This window comes from Oncorhynchus clarkii, unplaced genomic scaffold (assembly GCF_045791955.1).
Source record: "Oncorhynchus clarkii lewisi isolate Uvic-CL-2024 unplaced genomic scaffold, UVic_Ocla_1.0 unplaced_contig_2024_pilon_pilon, whole genome shotgun sequence".
NCBI classification, from domain to species: Eukaryota; Metazoa; Chordata; class Actinopteri; order Salmoniformes; family Salmonidae; genus Oncorhynchus; species Oncorhynchus clarkii.
Genome location: NW_027258735.1, coordinates 30,930 through 52,500, shown reverse-complemented (window position 1 = coordinate 52,500; position 21,571 = coordinate 30,930). Strand labels below are relative to the sequence as shown.

The 21,571-nt window shown below is 51.8% G+C and overlaps 10 non-coding genes and 2 pseudogenes across 10 annotated transcripts; all 12 read right to left on the bottom strand.

Moving 5' to 3' along the window:
- Window positions 1–779: 779 nt before the first annotated feature.
- On the bottom strand, window positions 780–896 carry LOC139398395 (U5 spliceosomal RNA). Its single transcript, XR_011631467.1, has one exon. It is a non-coding gene; the product is annotated as a U5 spliceosomal RNA (small nuclear RNA).
- A 476-nt stretch (window positions 897–1,372) lies between these two features.
- On the bottom strand, window positions 1,373–1,549 carry LOC139398369 (U2 spliceosomal RNA; annotated as a pseudogene).
- A 2,288-nt stretch (window positions 1,550–3,837) lies between these two features.
- LOC139398394 (U5 spliceosomal RNA) lies at window positions 3,838–3,954 on the bottom strand. The gene has a single exon (XR_011631466.1). It is a non-coding gene; the product is annotated as a U5 spliceosomal RNA (small nuclear RNA).
- Window positions 3,955–4,420: 466 nt separating this feature from the next.
- On the bottom strand, window positions 4,421–4,597 carry LOC139398368 (U2 spliceosomal RNA; annotated as a pseudogene).
- Window positions 4,598–6,885: 2,288 nt separating this feature from the next.
- LOC139398393 (U5 spliceosomal RNA) lies at window positions 6,886–7,002 on the bottom strand. Its single transcript, XR_011631465.1, has one exon. It is a non-coding gene; the product is annotated as a U5 spliceosomal RNA (small nuclear RNA).
- A 476-nt stretch (window positions 7,003–7,478) lies between these two features.
- On the bottom strand, window positions 7,479–7,669 carry LOC139398398 (U2 spliceosomal RNA). Its single transcript, XR_011631470.1, has one exon. It is a non-coding gene; the product is annotated as a U2 spliceosomal RNA (small nuclear RNA).
- Window positions 7,670–7,905: 236 nt separating this feature from the next.
- On the bottom strand, window positions 7,906–8,022 carry LOC139398392 (U5 spliceosomal RNA). The gene has a single exon (XR_011631464.1). It is a non-coding gene; the product is annotated as a U5 spliceosomal RNA (small nuclear RNA).
- A 489-nt stretch (window positions 8,023–8,511) lies between these two features.
- LOC139398367 (U2 spliceosomal RNA) lies at window positions 8,512–8,696 on the bottom strand. Its single transcript, XR_011631444.1, has one exon. It is a non-coding gene; the product is annotated as a U2 spliceosomal RNA (small nuclear RNA).
- A 5,543-nt stretch (window positions 8,697–14,239) lies between these two features.
- On the bottom strand, window positions 14,240–14,356 carry LOC139398391 (U5 spliceosomal RNA). The gene has a single exon (XR_011631463.1). It is a non-coding gene; the product is annotated as a U5 spliceosomal RNA (small nuclear RNA).
- A 490-nt stretch (window positions 14,357–14,846) lies between these two features.
- LOC139398371 (U2 spliceosomal RNA) lies at window positions 14,847–15,031 on the bottom strand. Its single transcript, XR_011631445.1, has one exon. It is a non-coding gene; the product is annotated as a U2 spliceosomal RNA (small nuclear RNA).
- Window positions 15,032–20,573: 5,542 nt separating this feature from the next.
- LOC139398390 (U5 spliceosomal RNA) lies at window positions 20,574–20,690 on the bottom strand. Its single transcript, XR_011631462.1, has one exon. It is a non-coding gene; the product is annotated as a U5 spliceosomal RNA (small nuclear RNA).
- Window positions 20,691–21,207: 517 nt separating this feature from the next.
- On the bottom strand, window positions 21,208–21,401 carry LOC139398372 (U2 spliceosomal RNA). The gene has a single exon (XR_011631446.1). It is a non-coding gene; the product is annotated as a U2 spliceosomal RNA (small nuclear RNA).
- Between the last annotated feature and the right edge of the window lie 170 nt (window positions 21,402–21,571).

Genomic DNA, 21,571 nt, shown 5'->3' with positions numbered 1-21,571 from the left:
CTTTACATGTGGGTTATACATTGTAACCGTCACCACTCTTAAATTACTCCTCGCCAGGCCTGTGACAACGTAGTGACACATCGGGCTTTCAGTCTCCAATTCTCTTGCCTTCCGCATCATTTCTTCGTATTTCTCCTCTGTATACAAAGTCACATCAAATGCCCTCTCCAAAGGATTATCCTGGAGGCATAACACTTCCTTAACCGTAAGCTTCAGCTGTCCCATCAGCAGCGTCCTGCCAAAGGCCTCCCTTACGATCGGCTCCCTCTCCTTCCCCTTCCATGCGAAACGTATGGTGTTGGCAAGTCCAGCCCAAGGGACCGACTTGTATGTTGCATCCCGTGCCATCTCCACCAGGTAAAAAGCACCCTCAAATAGCTCTTTCCAAAAAGGCAAAAACCAAAGTAACTTTCCAATAGACTGCCAGACAAAAATACCTGCCAAAACCTATCGCCTTCCTACCTTCGACCTTTTGACTCAGCGAGCTCTGGGGCACCTCGGTACCAAGCTTGATCTGAGCCAAAAGGCCGAGAAGCGATAACCCACAAATGGAACCCTGAAACCGCCGGACCCCCGGGGGTCTCGACAGACCTCAGCGGGTGGGTTGGCAAAAGCCAGCTCCTCTCTCCCTCCAACCCCCACTCAACCAACCAACCAACCAACCAACCACCGTTTCCCTGGCAACAAACAGGCAGGTGTTTTTTGGAAAAAGTCGCTAATGCGTCTTTAAGTCACTATCCTGGCCCATCTCTGTCAATTTCCCTTGAAACAAGATACCGGGCTCTGCAAGAAGCAAAGCCGCTCCAAAAATACGTTGAACTCGTAAGTGTTCCTCTCCACGGAAGTCTTTAGTAAAAGGCGAAAGGCTTGTGCGTAATGAAGAGAAACCAGAGTCATATGGAAGTCAAGAGGTCGGGGCCCGAGACACACTCTGTGCACTCTAGGCAGGGTTCCCGCGGGTGCTCCCGGAACCCACTCTTCCAAGTTTTCGAGGGCTGTCTGTGGATAAAAAGAAGGTCACAGACACAGAGGCACAGAGAGACAGAGAGAGAGAGAGAGAGAGAGAGAGAGAGAGAGAGAGAGAGAGAGAGAGAGAGAGAGAGAGAGAGAGAGAGAGAGAGAGAGAGAGAGAGAGAGAGAGAGAGAGAGACACACACACACACAATCCTGGCCCCAATTCTTTTTTTTTTTTTTTTTTTTTTTTTTTTAAGTAAAATGGCGGGAAACGGGGGACCCCATTGAAGAGCGCTTCGCCTTTCTTTCAGTTTGAATGTTTCTTTCCTTCTCTTCTTCTGCTAGCTAGCCAGCTAGCTAGCTAGCCAGCTGTTTACAGAGCTTTGTGAATTTGCATTTTTCCTTGACAACGGAAGAAAAGTGTTGCACCGTTCCCGGAGGTACTGCAATACCGGGTCGATGCGTGGAGCGGACGGAGCAAGCCCCATTTCCGACTCCCTGTTCGAAAAATCCATTTAATATGTAGTCCCCCGATGGGGGACGTATCAGATATTAAACTGATAAGAACAGATTTTTTTTTTTTTACAAAATATATATTTATTACTTTTCAAAAACCAAACAATAATCATCCATAATTCCATCAACTTAAATATCTACTATCAACAAATACAGCTAATCATTTCAAATCCAATAAACTATAACAAAATCCAAAACCCAAACTCCAACAACCTACCGTATACTCCACCTATATTACAACAAATACTCACCCAGTGCTCCCCTTCTCCATCCCGGCTGCCTGTGAACCCACCTCCACTCCTAAATCCACTAAAACACCCCCCTCAACCACCATCTCCCCTCCACTGAACACAGCAACAACACCCGGCACATTCCCCCCACTCAAATCCATCGCCCCCTCCTCTGGACTCCTGACCGGGGATGTCACACCCCCAAATAAAAACCCTGTCTCTCCCTCCATCATCCATGTATTGGCCATACCTGGGAGGTCCAGATCAGCCAGGGGCTTGAAAGTTGTAGAAGACGGAGCCCACGAGGGCCCCGCTACCTCCCCATCCCCCCGTTGTGCCTCCCCCCCCTTCTTTCCACCCCTCCTCCTCACCACCTTCTTTTGCCTCTTGCTCGGAGGTGTATTGAGCACAGGTTCATCCCCTGTAGCGACACCCACAGTGCTTGCCCTCTCCTTTCCCTTTCCCCATTCTCTCTCTACCAGTTCCCTCACCATCCCTCTCAACTCCTCCACCCTTGCCCTCGCCGCTTCACTGTCTCTCCAATCCTTCACGCCCCTTCGTCCTTCCGCCTCTCCTTCCGGTTCCTTCTCCGTAATCTCCTCCACCTCCTTCCTCTCCACTGTTGTCTCCTCTGATCTCTCCGTCTCCTCCCTCTCCTCCATCCTCGTCGCCGTATTCTTCTTCTTTTTCTTCTTCTTTTCTCCTTCCACCTCCTTCCCTTCCTCTATTCCGACCACCTCTCCTTCTGTCCCGTCCATCTCTCCTTCCATCCCGGCCACCTCTCCTTCTGTCCCGGCCTCCTCTCCTACTATCCCATCCACCTCTCCTTCTGTCTCCGCTCTCTCCTCTTCTTTTTCTTCTCCTTTCTCCGACTCCTTCTGCTCAGTCCTTCCACCCCCCTCTTCCGTCTCCTCTCTTCCTCGTCTTCCTCCATCCTCCGCTCTCGCTCCCCCCCCAGCTGCAGACGCGTATGACCTCCGCCGAGCCGGGCAGTCCCGCCACAGGTGCGCTACCGAGCCACACCCGTGGCATTTCTTCGGCTCGGCACAGTCCCCGGCCCCGTGCTCTTCCGATCCACAGAACCTGCATCTCCTGGTGTTACACGAGGCCAGGGTATGGCCATAGGCCATACACCGCCTGCAGAACGGAGGCTGACGGGCATAAAACAATGTCCCCCTGTCAGCCCCCAGGGAGAACATTGCCGGAGGATGGAGGTAACCATCCAATCCTTTTGGGTCCTCCCTGAGGAGGACCTGAAAGCATCTCCTCCCATTCCAAAAGCCAAGGGAATCTTTCTGGTACCTTGCTGAGGAGATGCTGTCCAGGTACCTCCCCAGAAAGGCCCTCACCTCATCGTCCTTTACATGTGGGTTATACATTGTAACCGTCACCACTCTTAAATTACTCCTCGCCAGGCCTGTGACAACGTAGTGACACATCGGGCTTTCAGTCTCCAATTCTCTTGCCTTCCGCATCATTTCTTCGTATTTCTCCTCTGTATACAAAGTCACATCAAATGCCCTCTCCAAAGGATTATCCTGGAGGCATAACACTTCCTTAACCGTAAGCTTCAGCTGTCCCATCAGCAGCGTCCTGCCAAAGGCCTCCCTTACGATCGGCTCCCTCTCCTTCCCCTTCCATGCGAAACGTATGGTGTTGGCAAGTCCAGCCCAAGGGACCGACTTGTATGTTGCATCCCGTGCCATCTCCACCAGGTAAAAAGCACCCTCAAATAGCTCTTTCCAAAAAGGCAAAAACCAAAGTAACTTTCCAATAGACTGCCAGACAAAAATACCTGCCAAAACCTATCGCCTTCCTACCTTCGACCTTTTGACTCAGCGAGCTCTGGGGCACCTCGGTACCAAGCTTGATCTGAGCCAAAAGGCCGAGAAGCGATAACCCACAAATGGAACCCTGAAACCGCCGGACCCCCGGGGGTCTCGACAGACCTCAGCGGGTGGGTTGGCAAAAGCCAGCTCCTCTCTCCCTCCAACCCCCACTCAACCAACCAACCAACCAACCAACCACCGTTTCCCTGGCAACAAACAGGCAGGTGTTTTTTGGAAAAAGTCGCTAATGCGTCTTTAAGTCACTATCCTGGCCCATCTCTGTCAATTTCCCTTGAAACAAGATACCGGGCTCTGCAAGAAGCAAAGCCGCTCCAAAAATACGTTGAACTCGTAAGTGTTCCTCTCCACGGAAGTCTTTAGTAAAAGGCGAAAGGCTTGTGCGTAATGAAGAGAAACCAGAGTCATATGGAAGTCAAGAGGTCGGGGCCCGAGACACACTCTGTGCACTCTAGGCAGGGTTCCCGCGGGTGCTCCCGGAACCCACTCTTCCAAGTTTTCGAGGGCTGTCTGTGGATAAAAAGAAGGTCACAGACACAGAGGCACAGAGAGACAGAGAGAGAGAGAGAGAGAGAGAGAGAGAGAGAGAGAGAGAGAGAGAGAGAGAGAGAGAGAGAGAGAGAGAGAGAGAGAGAGAGAGAGAGACACACACACACACACACACAATCCTGGCCCCAATTCTTTTTTTTTTTTTTTTTTTTTTTTTTTTAAGTAAAATGGCGGGAAACGGGGGACCCCATTGAAGAGCGCTTCGCCTTTCTTTCAGTTTGAATGTTTCTTTCCTTCTCTTCTTCTGCTAGCTAGCCAGCTAGCTAGCTAGCCAGCTGTTTACAGAGCTTTGTGAATTTGCATTTTTCCTTGACAACGGAAGAAAAGTGTTGCACCGTTCCCGGAGGTACTGCAATACCGGGTCGATGCGTGGAGCGGACGGAGCAAGCCCCATTTCCGACTCCCTGTTCGAAAAATCCATTTAATATGTAGTCCCCCGATGGGGGACGTATCAGATATTAAACTGATAAGAACAGATTTTTTTTTTTTTACAAAATATATATTTATTACTTTTCAAAAACCAAACAATAATCATCCATAATTCCATCAACTTAAATATCTACTATCAACAAATACAGCTAATCATTTCAAATCCAATAAACTATAACAAAATCCAAAACCCAAACTCCAACAACCTACCGTATACTCCACCTATATTACAACAAATACTCACCCAGTGCTCCCCTTCTCCATCCCGGCTGCCTGTGAACCCACCTCCACTCCTAAATCCACTAAAACACCCCCCTCAACCACCATCTCCCCTCCACTGAACACAGCAACAACACCCGGCACATTCCCCCCACTCAAATCCATCGCCCCCTCCTCTGGACTCCTGACCGGGGATGTCACACCCCCAAATAAAAACCCTGTCTCTCCCTCCATCATCCATGTATTGGCCATACCTGGGAGGTCCAGATCAGCCAGGGGCTTGAAAGTTGTAGAAGACGGAGCCCACGAGGGCCCCGCTACCTCCCCATCCCCCCGTTGTGCCTCCCCCCCCTTCTTTCCACCCCTCCTCCTCACCACCTTCTTTTGCCTCTTGCTCGGAGGTGTATTGAGCACAGGTTCATCCCCTGTAGCGACACCCACAGTGCTTGCCCTCTCCTTTCCCTTTCCCCATTCTCTCTCTACCAGTTCCCTCACCATCCCTCTCAACTCCTCCACCCTTGCCCTCGCCGCTTCACTGTCTCTCCAATCCTTCACGCCCCTTCGTCCTTCCGCCTCTCCTTCCGGTTCCTTCTCCGTAATCTCCTCCACCTCCTTCCTCTCCACTGTTGTCTCCTCTGATCTCTCCGTCTCCTCCCTCTCCTCCATCCTCGTCGCCGTATTCTTCTTCTTTTTCTTCTTCTTTTCTCCTTCCACCTCCTTCCCTTCCTCTATTCCGACCACCTCTCCTTCTGTCCCGTCCATCTCTCCTTCCATCCCGGCCACCTCTCCTTCTGTCCCGGCCTCCTCTCCTACTATCCCATCCACCTCTCCTTCTGTCTCCGCTCTCTCCTCTTCTTTTTCTTCTCCTTTCTCCGACTCCTTCTGCTCAGTCCTTCCACCCCCCTCTTCCGTCTCCTCTCTTCCTCGTCTTCCTCCATCCTCCGCTCTCGCTCCCCCCCCAGCTGCAGACGCGTATGACCTCCGCCGAGCCGGGCAGTCCCGCCACAGGTGCGCTACCGAGCCACACCCGTGGCATTTCTTCGGCTCGGCACAGTCCCCGGCCCCGTGCTCTTCCGATCCACAGAACCTGCATCTCCTGGTGTTACACGAGGCCAGGGTATGGCCATAGGCCATACACCGCCTGCAGAACGGAGGCTGACGGGCATAAAACAATGTCCCCCTGTCAGCCCCCAGGGAGAACATTGCCGGAGGATGGAGGTAACCATCCAATCCTTTTGGGTCCTCCCTGAGGAGGACCTGAAAGCATCTCCTCCCATTCCAAAAGCCAAGGGAATCTTTCTGGTACCTTGCTGAGGAGATGCTGTCCAGGTACCTCCCCAGAAAGGCCCTCACCTCATCGTCCTTTACATGTGGGTTATACATTGCAACCGTCACCACTCTTAAATTACTCCTCGCCAGGCCTGTGACAACGTAGTGACACATCGGGCTTTCAGTCTCCAATTCTCTTGCCTTCCGCATCATTTCTTCGTATTTCTCCTCTGTATACAAAGTCACATCAAATGCCCTCTCCAAAGGATTATCCTGGAGGCATAACACTTCCTTAACCGTAAGCTTCAGCTGTCCCATCAGCAGCGTCCTGCCAAAGGCCTCCCTTACGATCGGCTCCCTCTCCTTCCCCTTCCATGCGAAACGTATGGTGTTGGCAAGTCCAGCCCAAGGGACCGACTTGTATGTTGCATCCCGTGCCATCTCCACCAGGTAAAAAGCACCCTCAAATAGCTCTTTCCAAAAAGGCAAAAACCAAAGTAACTTTCCAATAGACTGCCAGACAAAAATACCTGCCAAAACCTATCGCCTTCCTACCTTCGACCTTTTGACTCAGCGAGCTCTGGGGCACCTCGGTACCAAGCTTGATCTGAGCCAAAAGGCCGAGAAGCGATAACCCACAAATGGAACCCTGAAACCGCCGGACCCCCGGGGGTCTCGACAGACCTCAGCGGGTGGGTTGGCAAAAGCCAGCTCCTCTCTCCCTCCAACCCCCACTCAACCAACCAACCAACCAACCAACCACCGTTTCCCTGGCAACAAACAGGCAGGTGTTTTTTGGAAAAAGTCGCTAATGCGTCTTTAAGTCACTATCCTGGCCCATCTCTGTCAATTTCCCTTGAAACAAGATACCGGGCTCTGCAAGAAGCAAAGCCGCTCCAAAAATACGTTGAACTCGTAAGTGTTCCTCTCCACGGAAGTCTTTAGTAAAAGGCGAAAGGCTTGTGCGTAATGAAGAGAAACCAGAGTCATATGGAAGTCAAGAGGTCGGGGCCCGAGACACACTCTGTGCACTCTAGGCAGGGTTCCCGCGGGTGCTCCCGGAACCCACTCTTCCAAGTTTTCGAGGGCTGTCTGTGGATAAAAAGAAGGTCACAGACACAGAGGCACAGAGAGACAGAGAGAGAGAGAGAGAGAGAGAGAGAGAGAGAGAGAGAGAGAGAGAGAGAGAGAGAGAGAGAGAGAGAGAGAGAGAGAGAGAGAGAGAGAGAGAGAGACACACACACACACACACAATCCTGGCCCCAATTCTTTTTTTTTTTTTTTTTTTTTTTTTTTTTTTTAAGTAAAATGGCGGGAAACGGGGGACCCCATTGAAGAGCGCTTCGCCTTTCTTTCAGTTTGAATGTTTCTTTCCTTCTCTTCTTCTGCTAGCTAGCCAGCTAGCTAGCTAGCCAGCTGTTTACAGAGCTTTGTGAATTTGCATTTTTCCTTGACAACGGAAGAAAAGTGTTGCACCGTTCCCGGAGGTACTGCAATACCGGGTCGATGCGTGGAGCGGACGGAGCAAGCCCCATTTCCGACTCCCTGTTCGAAAAATCCATTTAATATGTAGTCCCCCGATGGGGGACGTATCAGATATTAAACTGATAAGAACAGATACTACACTTGATCTGAGCCAAAAGGCCGAGAAGCGATAACCCACAAATGGAACCCTGAAACCGCCGGACCCCCGGGGGTCTCGACAGACCTCAGCGGGTGGGTTGGCAAAAGCCAGCTCCTCTCTCCCTCCAACCCCCACTCAACCAACCAACCAACCAACCAACGTTTCCCTGGCAACAAACAGGCAGGTGTTTTTTGGAAAAAGTCGCTAATGCGTCTTTAAGTCACTATCCTGGCCCATCTCTGTCAATTTCCCTTGAAACAAGATACCGGGCTCTGCAAGAAGCAAAGCCGCTCCAAAAATACGTTGAACTCGTAAGTGTTCCTCTCCACGGAAGTCTTTAGTAAAAGGCGAAAGGCTTGTGCGTAATGAAGAGAAACCAGAGTCATATGGAAGTCAAGAGGTCGGGGCCCGAGACACACTCTGTGCACTCTAGGCAGGGTTCCCGCGGGTGCTCCCGGAACCCACTCTTCCAAGTTTTCGAGGGCTGTCTGTGGATAAAAAGAAGGTCACAGACACAGAGGCACAGAGAGACAGAGAGAGAGAGAGAGAGAGAGAGAGAGAGAGAGAGAGAGAGAGAGAGAGAGAGAGAGAGAGAGAGAGAGAGAGAGAGAGAGAGAGAGAGAGAGAGAGAGAGAGAGAGAGAGAGAGAGAGACACACACACACAATCCTGGCCCCAATTCTTTTTTTTTTTTTTTTTTTTTTTTTTTTTAAGTAAAATGGCGGGAAACGGGGGACCCCATTGAAGAGCGCTTCGCCTTTCTTTCAGTTTGAATGTTTCTTTCCTTCTCTTCTTCTGCTAGCTAGCCAGCTAGCTAGCTAGCCAGCTGTTTACAGAGCTTTGTGAATTTGCATTTTTCCTTGACAACGGAAGAAAAGTGTTGCACCGTTCCCGGAGGTACTGCAATACCGGGTCGATGCGTGGAGCGGACGGAGCAAGCCCCATTTCCGACTCCCTGTTCGAAAAATCCATTTAATATGTAGTCCCCCGATGGGGGACGTATCAGATATTAAACTGATAAGAACAGATTTTTTTTTTTTTTTTTTTTTTGAAAAATAATTTATTACCATCTATGCCATTCATACTTTACAAAATCATATTTACAAAAACACCAAACAAAAACAAACCTCAGGGGAGCATCATCCCTCCCCGTCATTCCTAACCTCTACCTTTCCCTATCTCTCCGCTCCTAATCTATCCCCTTATAAATCTCAATCTAAAACCCCCAGCCCTAAACCCCCTTTCCATCTCTCCCGTGCCGCATGTTTCCCCCACTTCCTCTCCTCCCTCTTCATCCTACCTCTTAAATCTCCTTCCACCCTCCTAAATATCCCTTCCACCCCCCAATCTCTCCCTGTCTTTACCAAATTCTGCCTGGCTTCCCACAGCCCCCGTTTAAAGAGGCTTATGAGAAGCCAGAGCAGAAATCTATCCCTATCTGTACCCCTCGCTCTCCCTACACCTCTCTCTAACCTAGCCCATGTAACCACAAAATCCCCTCTTACCAAAACTATCAACACCCGTGCCCTCGCCCATACCACTCCGGCAAAGGCACAGTCCCAAAAAGCATGGCGCACAGTCTCCTCCCCGCCACAAGCAGCCCTTGGGCAGGTGGGGGATCGCGCCAAGCTATGCCGGTACATGGTGGACCGTACCGGCAGACACTTGTGGAGGCTCAACCAATTCAGGTCCTTGAGCCTGTTGTCCAGGCCCCGCGCCTGCACTCCCTCCCAGACCACTTCCGAGATGCCCGCTACAGGCGCAGGACTCCCTGCCTGCCTGACCTCCTCGTACAGGTGCCTGTGGTCTAAACCTACTCGGGCAACTTCAACCTCGGGGTGTGCACGCAACCACTTGGCCGCATGGCCAAAGTGCCACGGCAGCTGTTCCGCCCGAGGACCCGTGTTAGACCACACCATTACGCTTCTCGCTTGGTAGGAGAAGAACACCCGCAGGAGGTAACCGGACGGGTGTATCACCGGATGAGCCAGTTCTGTCAACACAAAGGACACAAAAATTGTGTCCAGCTTGAGGGGGATGTTGGGTACCCCCCTACCTCCCTCCCCGATGGGACAGAGCATGCGTGCCCTGGCGACCCACTCGTACCTGCCACCCCACATGAACTGAAACACGAGCCTCACTAGAGGCCTCCTCAGACAAGCCGGCAATGGGTAGATGTATGCCAAATACAAAAGAGATGGCAATACATCCACCTTTAGGACCAGGACCTTACCTATAAAAGACAAAGACCTAGCCTTCCACATCGCTAGCTTCCTCTGCACCACTGCGATCCTCATGTTCCAGTTCAGCGTCGCTGAGCCGGAGGTCTCAAAATGGACCCCGAGAATCCTCAGGGCCCCCTCACAGAGAGATAACCCCCCGGGCACATCCGTTCTACCGCGCCATCTTCCGAAAAACTTAACTGAAGACTTTGCATTGTTCAGAACCGCCCCCGACGCTCGGGTGAAATCCCCAATGATGGCAAGGGACCTTGTCAGGCACGAGTCCTTGCATAGCAGCAAGGAAGTGTCGTCGGCGTACTGCGTCATCTTAACACGCAGCCCACCGCTTCCAGGGATCAACAAGCCCTCCACCCCTGTGTCTGCCCTAATGGCAGCCCCCAGAGGCTCCATGTACAGAACGAAGAGGAGTGCCGAGAGCGGGCACCCCTGCCTGACCCCAGACGAGAGGTCAAAAACGTCACCCAAGTGACCGTTTACGCTTACTCGACACCCCGCTCCGACATATAATGTACGGATCCATCCTATATACTTCTCCCCAAACCCTAATCTACCTAATACCCTGAATAGAAAGGATCTATTCACGCGATCAAAGGCTTTCGCCTGATCTAGCGCTGCTACCATTAAAGGCAGACCTCTATCTTCAACCCAGGCGATGGAGTCCCTGATCAACTGAAGGTTCCATCTAATAGAGCGTCCCTCTACCCCGCACGTCTGATCCTCGTGGACGACGTAGGGAAGGGCTGTGCGCAACCGATCCGCTAAGACCTTTGCAAGCAACTTGTAGTCTACACACAGCATGGTCAATGGCCGCCAGTTGCCAAGGTCTGTTGCGTCCCCCTTCTTGTACAGAAGTGACAGCACACCAACAGCCATTGATCCCCCTGGGACCCCTGTCTCAAGGATGGCCTTCAAGACTTCGAGTACCACCGGTCCAAGTACACCCCAAAACTTGAGGTAAAACTCGGCTGGTAGACCATCCATCCCAGGCACCTTCCCTTTACCCATCCTCCTGAGGGCGCTCTCAACCTCCTCGAGGGAGATCTGGGCCTCCATCACATCTCTAATGTCCTCCGGCAACCGCCGGGACAAGTGTTCTAAAAACACATTTCCCTGCTCTACATCTATTTCCCTTTCCTTAAATAAACCTCGGAAATGCTCAGTTGTCACCCTGACCATCTCCTCTGGTTTACTTACTACACTACCATCTTCTTCTCTAACTCCATGCATTACCTTCCTACTCTGCCTGGCCCTAACCGACTTAAAGAACATAGCGGAACAAGTCTCATTATGTTCTAAAAAGCCACTATGTGCACGCTCCAGGAAAACTCGAGCCTTCTGCTCCTGCAGCTCCCTGAGCTGCGCCTTCAGGGCTGTGGATCTCGCCCAGTCAATCGACCCGCCGAGGTTGCCTGCCTCGTACTCGAGTTCGAGCAACCTTTGGATATGATCCACCTCCCTCCTTTCCTCCCTTTTTTCCTCTTACCATATCCTATAATAAAGGCCCTAATCCTTACCTTTACTAAATCCCACCACTCTAACACCCCCTCACACATGGGCCGGAGACCTTCAAGCCCCCGAAACACCCCTGTGACGGCATTGACAAAGACCTGCTCATCCAGTAAATCCCAATCTAGTTTCCAGTACCCCCTACCGAAGAGGCAGACTGGCGACCCCACCTGCAGGAGCACCCCGTCATGGTCCGAAAAGAAGACAGGCAACAGCCGCCCAGACAACCGACCCAAAGACCTAGATACAAAAATATAGTCGAGCCTCCGCGCAACCCCCCTGGAGTTGCGCCATGTGGGACCGACCATTGCCGGAGTTGTGTGCAGGCCACCATCAACCAGGCCATGGCAAGCCATTAGCCCGGTGATGGCGCCTGCACTACTGTCTCCCCCTATCCCCAAATCTATATTAAAATCACCTCCTATCACTAAGTGCCTATTTGTGACACACAGGGGCGCCAGACAGTCCACCATCTCCCTCCTGTCTGCCGCCACCTGTGGCCCATACACCCCAAATAACCTATATCTAATATCCCTATACGTGACATCTACCCCCAAAACTCTGCCCTGCATTACCACAAAAGTGCTCTCTACAATTATCTCCCTATTCCCAAACAATATCCCTACCCCCGTTGAGTGCACCCCTCCTATGCCCCACAACGAATCTCCCTTTACCCACTCCCTCCTAAACCTTTCAACATCCCCTCCATCCCTCAGGTGAACCTCCTGTAAAAAACAAACATTAAAGCCCACCCCCTCTAAAAAACTAAACACCGCCCTCCTCTTAACAAAATCCCTTAGACCCCTAACATTTAAACTAAACAAAATAAACATAGGATTATATTATAAAATAAACACCCTTAAATCCAATAATCAAAAAACTATAACTACAATCACAAAGAAAACAAAGAAACAGGAGGCTCACCCGATGCTCCCCTGGTCCATCACCTCTGGCAGGAGCATCCCCTCCTCCCCTGACGTCCCTCCGTCCTCCTCCATCATTCCACCCCAGGATGCGGGTAAGGTGTTAGGATTTGGAGTACCCTGTACCCCGGGTTCTCCGCCAACTCCCTCCCTGAAAGTTTCCGGGCCAGGGCTAGGGGGTCCCACCCCCCCAAAGAGGAGTTGGGAAGCCCCAGCCAAACAGCCCCGATCCACTTCCAGGGATTCACTCTCCCCCAAGTGCTGAGGGCCTGTGGCAAACAGCGAGGACAATGACCCCTTCCTCTCCCCCATCACTCGCTTACCCCCCCCCTCCCCTTCCACACCCCCCTCCCTCTCACTGCCTGTCGGTTCTCCCGCCCTTTTCCCTTTCTTTTTCCTTGGTGTAAGAGGCAGCGGGGAGACACCACCCCCTTTCCCCCCTAGCCCCTCCACCATTTCCCTCATCTCCTCCACTAGGAAGCTCGACCCCCACTCCCCCCTCTCCCCCCCATCCCCCCCCTCCCCCCTCCCCTCCACAGCCCCTGTCACCGGCACCCCCTCCACTGTTTCTCTCTCTCGCTCCCCCACTCCCTTTCTTTCTTTCTTCTTCTTTCCTTTCACTTCTCCAGTGGCTTCCCCTCTTCTTTCTTCTACCGCTCCTTGCACCTCCTCTCTCTGTGCTTTCTTCCCCTCTTGACCCATGCCCTGGTCCAGAGACGTCCCTCCTCTTCCTCCCCCATCCCCTGCTCCTGTTCTCCCCCCAGCTGCAGACGCGTATGACCTGTGACGAACCGGGCACTCCCGCCACAGGTGTGCTGACGAGCCACACCCGTGGCACGCCTTGGGTTCGTCACACTCCCTCGCCTCGTGCTCAGCAGATCCACAAATTCTGCACTTTCTTATGCTGCACGAGGCGAGGATATGACCATAGGCCATACAGCGCCTGCAGAACGGGGGCTGACGTGCATAATACAACGTCCCCCTGTCAGCCCCCAGGGAGAACATCGCAGGAGGATGGAGGTATCCACCCTGTCCCTTTGGGTCCTCCCTTAGGAGTGCCTGGAAACATCTTCTCCCATTCCAGAACCCCAGGGAGTCCTTCAGGAGCCTTGCTGAGGAGACTTTGTCCATATACCGCCCCAGAAAGCCCCTCACGTCTTCGTCCTTTACATGCGGATTGTACATCGTTACTGTTACTACCCTGAAATTTGTCCTTGCCAGGCTAGTAACATCATAAAGGCACATAGGCCTTTCTCCTTCCACTGCTTTTACTTTCTTCAGTACTTCATCGTGTTTCTCTTCTGTGTATACAGTCACATCAAAAGCCCTCTCCATAGGGTTATTCTGTAGGCATAGGACATCCTTCACCGTCAATTTCAGGATTCCCATAAGGATGGATCTCCCAAATGTCTCTCTCCCAAACGGCTCAACCTCCTTTTCCCTCCACGCAAATCGCAACGTATTTGCCAATCCGACGCCCGGAACTGACCTTTTCTGGGTATTCTCCTCCATTTCTTCAAAAAAGCTCTCTTCAAAAGAAGCCAATGAAAAAAGAAAACGGGAAATATAAACCGTTTCCAAAAAGCGTAACAAAAATTCCTCCCTCCTGCCTTCCTTCGACCTTCTGACTCAGCGGGCTTTGGGGCACCTCGGTACCAAGCTTGATCTGAGCCAAAAGGCCGAGAAGCGATAACCCACAAATGGAACCCTGAAACCGCCGGACCCCCGGGGGTCTCGACAGACCTCAGCGGGTGGGTTGGCAAAAGCCAGCTCCTCTCTCCCTCCAACCCCCACTCAACCAACCAACCAACCAACCAACCACCGTTTCCCTGGCAACAAACAGGCAGGTGTTTTTTGGAAAAAGTCGCTAATGCGTCTTTAAGTCACTATCCTGGCCCATCTCTGTCAATTTCCCTTGAAACAAGATACCGGGCTCTGCAAGAAGCAAAGCCGCTCCAAAAATACGTTGAACTCGTAAGTGTTCCTCTCCACGGAAGTCTTTAGTAAAAGGCGAAAGGCTTGTGCGTAATGAAGAGAAACCAGAGTCATATGGAAGTCAAGAGGTCGGGGCCCGAGACACACTCTGTGCACTCTAGGCAGGGTTCCCGCGGGTGCTCCCGGAACCCACTCTTCCAAGTTTTCGAGGGCTGTCTGTGGATAAAAAGAAGGTCACAGACACAGAGGCACAGAGAGACAGAGAGAGAGAGAGAGCGAGAGAGAGAGAGAGAGAGAGAGAGAGAGAGAGAGAGAGAGAGAGAGAGAGAGAGAGAGAGAGAGAGAGAGAGAGAGAGAGAGAGAGAGAGAGAGAGAGACACACACACACACAATCCTGGCCCCAATTCTTTTTTTTTTTTTTTTTTTTTTTTTTTTTTTTAAGTAAAATGGCGGGAAACGGGGGACCCCATTGAAGAGCGCTTCGCCTTTCTTTCAGTTTGAATGTTTCTTTCCTTCTCTTCTTCTGCTAGCTAGCCAGCTAGCTAGCTAGCCAGCTGTTTACAGAGCTTTGTGAATTTGCATTTTTCCTTGACAACGGAAGAAAAGTGTTGCACCGTTCCCGGAGGTACTGCAATACCGGGTCGATGCGTGGAGCGGACGGAGCAAGCCCCATTTCCGACTCCCTGTTCGAAAAATCCATTTAATATGTAGTCCCCCGATGGGGGACGTATCAGATATTAAACTGATAAGAACAGATTTTTTTTTTTTTTTTTTTTTTTAAAAATAATTTATTACCATCTATGCCATTCATACTTTACAAAATCATATTTACAAAAACACCAAACAAAAACAAACCTCAGGGGAGCATCATCCCTCCCCGTCATTCCTAACCTCTACCTTTCCCTATCTCTCCGCTCCTAATCTATCCCCTTATAAATCTCAATCTAAAACCCCCAGCCCTAAACCCCCTTTCCATCTCTCCCGTGCCGCATGTTTCCCCCACTTCCTCTCCTCCCTCTTCATCCTACCTCTTAAATCTCCTTCCACCCTCCTAAATATCCCTTCCACCCCCCAATCTCTCCCTGTCTTTACCAAATTCTGCCTGGCTTCCCACAGCCCCCGTTTAAAGAGGCTTATGAGAAGCCAGAGCAGAAATCTATCCCTATCTGTACCCCTCGCTCTCCCTACACCTCTCTCTAACCTAGCCCATGTAACCACAAAATCCCCTCTTACCAAAACTATCAACACCCGTGCCCTCGCCCATACCACTCCGGCAAAGGCACAGTCCCAAAAAGCATGGCGCACAGTCTCCTCCCCGCCACAAGCAGCCCTTGGGCAGGTGGGGGATCGCGCCAAGCTATGCCGGTACATGGTGGACCGTACCGGCAGACACTTGTGGAGGCTCAACCAATTCAGGTCCTTGAGCCTGTTGTCCAGGCCCCGCGCCTGCACTCCCTCCCAGACCACTTCCGAGATGCCCGCTACAGGCGCAGGACTCCCTGCCTGCCTGACCTCCTCGTACAGGTGCCTGTGGTCTAAACCTACTCGGGCAACTTCAACCTCGGGGTGTGCACGCAACCACTTGGCCGCATGGCCAAAGTGCCACGGCAGCTGTTCCGCCCGAGGACCCGTGTTAGACCACACCATTACGCTTCTCGCTTGGTAGGAGAAGAACACCCGCAGGAGGTAACCGGACGGGTGTATCACCGGATGAGCCAGTTCTGTCAACACAAAGGACACAAAAATTGTGTCCAGCTTGAGGGGGATGTTGGGTACCCCCCTACCTCCCTCCCCGATGGGACAGAGCATGCGTGCCCTGGCGACCCACTCGTACCTGCCACCCCACATGAACTGAAACACGAGCCTCACTAGAGGCCTCCTCAGACAAGCCGGCAATGGGTAGATGTATGCCAAATACAAAAGAGATGGCAATACATCCACCTTTAGGACCAGGACCTTACCTATAAAAGACAAAGACCTAGCCTTCCACATCGCTAGCTTCCTCTGCACCACTGCGATCCTCATGTTCCAGTTCAGCGTCGCTGAGCCGGAGGTCTCAAAATGGACCCCGAGAATCCTCAGGGCCCCCTCACAGAGAGATAACCCCCCGGGCACATCCGTTCTACCGCGCCATCTTCCGAAAAACTTAACTGAAGACTTTGCATTGTTCAGAACCGCCCCCGACGCTCGGGTGAAATCCCCAATGATGGCAAGGGACCTTGTCAGGCACGAGTCCTTGCATAGCAGCAAGGAAGTGTCGTCGGCGTACTGCGTCATCTTAACACGCAGCCCACCGCTTCCAGGGATCAACAAGCCCTCCACCCCTGTGTCTGCCCTAATGGCAGCCCCCAGAGGCTCCATGTACAGAACGAAGAGGAGTGCCGAGAGCGGGCACCCCTGCCTGACCCCAGACGAGAGGTCAAAAACGTCACCCAAGTGACCGTTTACGCTTACTCGACACCCCGCTCCGACATATAATGTACGGATCCATCCTATATACTTCTCCCCAAACCCTAATCTACCTAATACCCTGAATAGAAAGGATCTATTCACGCGATCAAAGGCTTTCGCCTGATCTAGCGCTGCTACCATTAAAGGCAGACCTCTATCTTCAACCCAGGCGATGGAGTCCCTGATCAACTGAAGGTTCCATCTAATAGAGCGTCCCTCTACCCCGCACGTCTGATCCTCGTGGACGACGTAGGGAAGGGCTGTGCGCAACCGATCCGCTAAGACCTTTGCAAGCAACTTGTAGTCTACACACAGCATGGTCAATGGCCGCCAGTTGCCAAGGTCTGTTGCGTCCCCCTTCTTGTACAGAAGTGACAGCACACCAACAGCCATTGATCCCCCTGGGACCCCTGTCTCAAGGATGGCCTTCAAGACTTCGAGTACCACCGGTCCAAGTACACCCCAAAACTTGAGGTAAAACTCGGCTGGTAGACCATCCATCCCAGGCACCTTCCCTTTACCCATCCTCCTGAGGGCGCTCTCAACCTCCTCGAGGGAGATCTGGGCCTCCATCACATCTCTAATGTCCTCCGGCAACCGCCGGGACAAGTGTTCTAAAAACACATTTCCCTGCTCTACATCTATTTCCCTTTCCTTAAATAAACCTCGGAAATGCTCAGTTGTCACCCTGACCATCTCCTCTGGTTTACTTACTACACTACCATCTTCTTCTCTAACTCCATGCATTACCTTCCTACTCTGCCTGGCCCTAACCGACTTAAAGAACATAGCGGAACAAGTCTCATTATGTTCTAAAAAGCCACTATGTGCACGCTCCAGGAAAACTCGAGCCTTCTGCTCCTGCAGCTCCCTGAGCTGCGCCTTCAGGGCTGTGGATCTCGCCCAGTCAATCGACCCGCCGAGGTTGCCTGCCTCGTACTCGAGTTCGAGCAACCTTTGGATATGATCCACCTCCCTCCTTTCCTCCCTTTTTTCCTCTTACCATATCCTATAATAAAGGCCCTAATCCTTACCTTTACTAAATCCCACCACTCTAACACCCCCTCACACATGGGCCGGAGACCTTCAAGCCCCCGAAACACCCCTGTGACGGCATTGACAAAGACCTGCTCATCCAGTAAATCCCAATCTAGTTTCCAGTACCCCCTACCGAAGAGGCAGACTGGCGACCCCACCTGCAGGAGCACCCCGTCATGGTCCGAAAAGAAGACAGGCAACAGCCGCCCAGACAACCGACCCAAAGACCTAGATACAAAAATATAGTCGAGCCTCCGCGCAACCCCCCTGGAGTTGCGCCATGTGGGACCGACCATTGCCGGAGTTGTGTGCAGGCCACCATCAACCAGGCCATGGCAAGCCATTAGCCCGGTGATGGCGCCTGCACTACTGTCTCCCCCTATCCCCAAATCTATATTAAAATCACCTCCTATCACTAAGTGCCTATTTGTGACACACAGGGGCGCCAGACAGTCCACCATCTCCCTCCTGTCTGCCGCCACCTGTGGCCCATACACCCCAAATAACCTATATCTAATATCCCTATACGTGACATCTACCCCCAAAACTCTGCCCTGCATTACCACAAAAGTGCTCTCTACAATTATCTCCCTATTCCCAAACAATATCCCTACCCCCGTTGAGTGCACCCCTCCTATGCCCCACAACGAATCTCCCTTTACCCACTCCCTCCTAAACCTTTCAACATCCCCTCCATCCCTCAGGTGAACCTCCTGTAAAAAACAAACATTAAAGCCCACCCCCTCTAAAAAACTAAACACCGCCCTCCTCTTAACAAAATCCCTTAGACCCCTAACATTTAAACTAAACAAAATAAACATAGGATTATATTATAAAATAAACACCCTTAAATCCAATAATCAAAAAACTATAACTACAATCACAAAGAAAACAAAGAAACAGGAGGCTCACCCGATGCTCCCCTGGTCCATCACCTCTGGCAGGAGCATCCCCTCCTCCCCTGACGTCCCTCCGTCCTCCTCCATCATTCCACCCCAGGATGCGGGTAAGGTGTTAGGATTTGGAGTACCCTGTACCCCGGGTTCTCCGCCAACTCCCTCCCTGAAAGTTTCCGGGCCAGGGCTAGGGGGTCCCACCCCCCCAAAGAGGAGTTGGGAAGCCCCAGCCAAACAGCCCCGATCCACTTCCAGGGATTCACTCTCCCCCAAGTGCTGAGGGCCTGTGGCAAACAGCGAGGACAATGACCCCTTCCTCTCCCCCATCACTCGCTTACCCCCCCCCTCCCCTTCCACACCCCCCTCCCTCTCACTGCCTGTCGGTTCTCCCGCCCTTTTCCCTTTCTTTTTCCTTGGTGTAAGAGGCAGCGGGGAGACACCACCCCCTTTCCCCCCTAGCCCCTCCACCATTTCCCTCATCTCCTCCACTAGGAAGCTCGACCCCCACTCCCCCCTCTCCCCCCCATCCCCCCCCTCCCCCCCCCCTCCACAGCCCCTGTCACCGGCACCCCCTCCACTGTTTCTCTCTCTCGCTCCCCCACTCCCTTTCTTTCTTTCTTCTTCTTTCCTTTCACTTCTCCAGTGGCTTCCCCTCTTCTTTCTTCTACCGCTCCTTGCACCTCCTCTCTCTGTGCTTTCTTCCCCTCTTGACCCATGCCCTGGTCCAGAGACGTCCCTCCTCTTCCTCCCCCATCCCCTGCTCCTGTTCTCCCCCCAGCTGCAGACGCGTATGACCTGTGACGAACCGGGCACTCCCGCCACAGGTGTGCTGACGAGCCACACCCGTGGCACGCCTTGGGTTCGTCACACTCCCTCGCCTCGTGCTCAGCAGATCCACAAATTCTGCACTTTCTTATGCTGCACGAGGCGAGGATATGACCATAGGCCATACAGCGCCTGCAGAACGGGGGCTGACGTGCATAATACAACGTCCCCCTGTCAGCCCCCAGGGAGAACATCGCAGGAGGATGGAGGTATCCACCCTGTCCCTTTGGGTCCTCCCTTAGGAGTGCCTGGAAACATCTTCTCCCATTCCAGAACCCCAGGGAGTCCTTCAGGAGCCTTGCTGAGGAGACTTTGTCCATATACCGCCCCAGAAAGCCCCTCACGTCTTCGTCCTTTACATGCGGATTGTACATCGTTACTGTTACTACCCTGAAATTTGTCCTTGCCAGGCTAGTAACATCATAAAGGCACATAGGCCTTTCTCCTTCCACTGCTTTTACTTTCTTCAGTACTTCATCGTGTTTCTCTTCTGTGTATACAGTCACATCAAAAGCCCTCTCCATAGGGTTATTCTGTAGGCATAGGACATCCTTCACCGTCAATTTCAGGATTCCCATAAGGATGGATCTCCCAAATGTCTCTCTCCCAAACGGCTCAACCTCCTTTTCCCTCCACGCAAATCGCAACGTATTTGCCAATCCGACGCCCGGAACTGACCTTTTCTGGGTATTCTCCTCCATTTCTTCAAAAAAGCTCTCTTCAAAAGAAGCCAATGAAAAAAGAAAACGGGAAATATAAACCGTTTCCAAAAAGCGTAACAAAAATTCCTCCCTCCTGCCTTCCTTCGACCTTCTGACTCAGCGGGCTTTGGGGCACCTCGGTACCAAGCTTGATCTGAGCCAAAAGGCCGAGAAGCGATAACCCACAAATGGAACCCTGAAACCGCCGGACCCCCGGGGGTCTCGACAGACCTCAGCGGGTGGGTTGGCAAAAGCCAGCTCCTCTCTCCCTCCAACCCCCACTCAACCAACCAACCAACCAACCAACCACCGTTTCCCTGGCAACAAACAGGCAGGTGTTTTTTGGAAAAAGTCGCTAATGCGTCTTTAAGTCACTATCCTGGCCCATCTCTGTCAATTTCCCTTGAAACAAGATACCGGGCTCTGCAAGAAGCAAAGCCGCTCCAAAAATACGTTGAACTCGTAAGTGTTCCTCTCCACGGAAGTCTTTAGTAAAAGGCGAAAGGCTTGTGCGTAATGAAGAGAAACCAGAGTCATATGGAAGTCAAGAGGTCGGGGCCCGAGACACACTCTGTGCACTCTAGGCAGGGTTCCCGCGGGTGCTCCCGGAACCCACTCTTCCAAGTTTTCGAGGGCTGTCTGTGGATAAAAAGAAGGTCACAGTCACAGACACAGAGGCACAGAGAGACAGAGAGAGAGAGAGAGAGAGAGAGAGAGAGAGAGAGAGAGAGAGAGAGAGAGAGAGAGAGAGAGAGAGAGAGAGAGAGAGAGAGAGAGAGAGAGAGAGAGAGAGAGAGAGAGAGAGAGAGAGAGAGAGAGAGAGAGAGAGACACACACACACACAATCCTGGCCCCAATTCTTTTTTTTTTTTTTTTTTTTTTTTTTTTTAAGTAAAATGGCGGGAAACGGGGGACCCCATTGAAGAGCGCTTCGCCTTTCTTTCAGTTTGAATGTTTCTTTCCTTCTCTTCTTCTGCTAGCTAGCCAGCTAGCTAGCTAGCCAGCTGTTTACAGAGCTTTGTGAATTTGCATTTTTCCTTGACAACGGAAGAAAAGTGTTGCACCGTTCCCGGAGGTACTGCAATACCGGGTCGATGCGTGGAGCGGACGGAGCAAGCCCCATTTCCGACTCCCTGTTCGAAAAATCCATTTAATATGTAGTCCCCCGATGGGGGACGTATCAGATATTAAACTGATAAGAACAGATTTTTTTTTTTTTTTTTTTTTTTTTTTTTTTGAAAAATAATTTATTACCATCTATGCCATTCATACTTTACAAAATCATATTTACAAAAACACCAAACAAAAACAAACCTCAGGGGAGCATCATCCCTCCCCGTCATTCCTAACCTCTACCTTTCCCTATCTCTCCGCTCCTAATCTATCCCCTTATAAATCTCAATCTAAAACCCCCAGC